Source organism: Schistocerca nitens, chromosome 1 (assembly GCF_023898315.1).
Source record: "Schistocerca nitens isolate TAMUIC-IGC-003100 chromosome 1, iqSchNite1.1, whole genome shotgun sequence".
In the NCBI taxonomy this organism is placed as follows: domain Eukaryota; kingdom Metazoa; phylum Arthropoda; class Insecta; order Orthoptera; family Acrididae; genus Schistocerca; species Schistocerca nitens.
In genome coordinates, this window is record NC_064614.1 from 1,007,061,966 (window position 1) to 1,007,065,041 (window position 3,076).

The window sequence follows — 3,076 nt, forward strand, 5'->3', positions numbered from 1 at the left end:
TGTGGAATTAATTTGACACCCCCCCCTCCTCCCGGTCAACACCCATTACATATACAGATGACGATGGTACCGCATACACAAGGATAGAAGAGCAGTGTATTGGCGAAGCTGTCACATGTTCTCAGGTGATCCACGTGAAAAGGTTTACGATATGATTATGGCTGTGTTATGGAAGTTAAAATAACTCTGAATGCGCAATGGTAGTTGGAGCTAGATGTATCGGACCTCGTTACGGGATTCAGTATTCAGAGACCTACAGTGTCAAGAGTGCACTGAGAATACCACATTTCAGGCATTATCTCTCATCACGGATAACGCAGTGGCCAATGGCCTCCACTTAACGATCGAGAGCAGCGGCATTTGTGTGGAGTTGTCACTGCTAACAGACAAGCAACACTGCATGAAATAACTGCAGAAATCAATGCGAGACATACAACAGCCATATCCATAAGGACAATCCAATGAAATTTGGGGTTAATGGGCTATGACAACCAAAAAACCAACATGAGTGCCTTTGCTAACAGCACAGCACATCGTATCACATCACATCACCTGCAGTGCCTCTCCTGGGCTCATGACCATATCATTTGGACCCTAGATGATTGGAAAATTGTTGCCTGATCAGATGAGGCCCAATTTCAGCTGGTAAGGGCTGATGGTAGGGTTAGAGACTTTGATGCCATGAGCTCAAGTTACAAACAAGTGGAAGTGGCTGGTATGGGCTGTGTTTACATGGAATGGAATGGTTCCTCTGGTCCAACTGAACCAATCATTGACTGGAAATAATTATGTTTGGCTACTTGGAGACCATTTGCAGCCTTTCATGTACATTATGTTCCCAAACGACGACAGAATTGTTACGGCTGACAATGTGCCACATCACTGGATTTCAATTGTTTGCAATTGGTTTGAAGAACATTCTTGACAATTCAAGCGACTGATTTGGCACCCAGATCATCAGACATGAATCCCACTGAACATTTATGGTGCATAACTGAAAGGTCAGTTCGTGCACAAAATCCCACACTGGCAACACTTTCACAATTATGGACAGCTACAACGGCAGCATGGCTCAATATTTCTGCAGGAGACTTCCAACAACTTGTTGAGTCTACGCCACGTTGCGTTGCTGCAGTACGCCATGCAAAAGGAGGTCACACAATATTAGGAGGTATCCCACGACTTGTCACCCCAGTGTAAAGAGACCATACCTAGGATTTGAGATCCAAACACATCAAGAAAGAAAGTCAGACAAGGAATTAGAAGCGAATGGGCCTATTTCTGTGGCTGCTCAGCAATGGCGAAGGGTTTGGGTGTGACATTGAGTGGTTTGATTGGAGGAAACCAATTTCAAGTGTCACGTAATTTTAATCAGACTATCGTGTTTCACACAAATGACATTTTCTGAACGCAAGTTGGCTGTGTGTCAACAGATTGTTTTCTTAGAGGTAATTCACAATGTTCCAATATCATACTGCACATCAATGTAATTTAATAAGGGTCTGTAATCCAGAGGATTATTCTTATTTCCTTTCTTGGGTATTGAAGTGACCTGTGCTACTTTGGATCTTTCGTTGGTTAAATGTGTGTAATGGTTAAATTATTTATGAAATCTTTGCTTTATTTACACAAAAATATTTTTACTGGGCTGTAACAAAGGCAAAATTCTCTCATAATTCCCCCTCCCCCAATCAGCCATCCACACCTGAAAAGGCTCTGCATGTCCCTACAGAACATGTAACAGAGCGAACCCAAAAAACCAAGGAAGAGTTATTTTAAGCAGCTGGCAGCTCACCTTAATGATTCAACTCACTGAAATGCCAATATCGAAGTCGTTTTGTCAAAGTTAAATACACACGATTAGTGTTAGGGAGCAGCAGTGTTCAAATACCTAATAGCAATATAGCTTGACATCTTCCATGCCTCTCTACGCTACGCTGTTTAACATAAATGCTATGTTTTTCAATGTAAATGCCGCTATATCTCCCCATTCTTGGCCAATCTGAGCATCTGAGCTTCAACTTTTAAATGATCCATCCTCATGCCACAGTGGGAATTTCGCCAAAAGTCTGAAATGCAACAGCTTTTGAGCATAACTCAGTAATAACAACCTCTGACAACAATTCTCCCACTAAAGCCTGTAATGATGATGCACAATACAGCTTAGTCCTTAAAAGATTGCTTCAGTGATTGATTCATCAAATTACACAACACAGTGAGTGACATTTACATCAACAGTTCCTCACCATGATCTTTCCTAAAGCCAGCCAAAATATATGATTAGTCTCTGACCTCTGAACAAGTGTACTGAAACACTGCATTTCTTCCCACAGTTTTGGATCTGGTCTCTCTCAGCCATGGGAACCCCACTCAAATCAGCTGCATTACAACCTTCCCCAATGCTGCATACATGACAAAAATTCTGAGGGTAAACTATACTGCACGTGCTGTCAATAACACCTGTGGGAACATGGTGTACTGCAAGTAATGCCATCTGATTTTGAATTTTTGGGCCAAGTATTTCAAAATGATGGAACAGGAAAAAATTGGTCTTCTGGATAAACAATACATCCTCACAATGACCACTAAGCTATCTGTGGCTTAACAGGATACAATGATGCAGAAGATTGTCTGTTGGAAGATAAAAATAGTTGAAACAGTGTTACTCACCAGTGAAATGAAATATTTTACTTTCAGTCTAGCTGACACGACACATTACATCACAAATAATTAAGCAATATAAAAAAAATTGTAGTCAGATGAAAAAATTTAACTTTTAAATACTATGTCACTGTTACTCTATATCTAAATTTTATATTTCAAACATGAAAAAACAACATTGGAAGTTTCACATTATAAACTAACGAAGTAACACATTGTTTCAGAAAATTTACACATCATTAATCATTACCATAACCTTTAGCAATTCTGAAAATTATAGTCCTTGTACAGGAATACTGACAACCAGTAAATTTGTATTATTTTGTACTTTTTTTTTAAATTTTGTATTTTTTGTGCCTAACCATAGTAAAGTCAAATATTTGCACTATGTACATAACCCCCCCCCCCTTTCCTG